Source organism: Echinops telfairi, unplaced genomic scaffold (genome assembly GCF_000313985.2).
Source record: "Echinops telfairi isolate 266 unplaced genomic scaffold, ASM31398v2 ScPeMD7_7467;HRSCAF=8505_1, whole genome shotgun sequence".
Taxonomy (NCBI): domain Eukaryota; kingdom Metazoa; phylum Chordata; class Mammalia; order Afrosoricida; family Tenrecidae; genus Echinops; species Echinops telfairi.
Window position 1 is genome coordinate 27,522,012 of NW_022111368.1, and position 546 is coordinate 27,522,557.

The window sequence follows — 546 nt, forward strand, 5'->3', positions numbered from 1 at the left end:
GGTCCCCTGAGCTGGTGCTGGTTTGGAAACTGCAACCATGAGGGATAAGTGAGGTCAGGGAATGTGGGGCTGTCCAGCTGCGGAAGCGCTCATCTGTCTGTCTGTCAGTGTCTTGGGCTGTGTCCACACCAATGCAGAGAATGGTGGGCTCAGCAGCTGGCAGGTGCTCCTGACCAGGAAGGGGTGGAGAGGAATTTGGCACAGGAGTACATTTTTAGGAGACGAGGGTCAGTAGGAGGGAAGCCGCTCCTAGTGCCGAGAAGAGAGAGAGGCCCTTCTTTGTTCTAGGAGAAGCTGCACCCCTGCTTAAGGAAGGAAGCCAACAAGGAGGAACTTGGACAATTTGGGGAAACCCATTGCTTTCTCGCTTGGAGAAGAGGGGACGATTGCCTGCTCTGTGCTAGTCCACACTCTAGGACTCTCTTGGGAGGGAGCTCAGAGGAGCTAAGGGAAGAAGCCTGAGCGTGGTCAGAGCTTGGGGGTGACAGTTGTACAACTCGGTGGCCGTACTCGAAACAGCTGAGGAGCAGCAGAGCAAGATGGGGG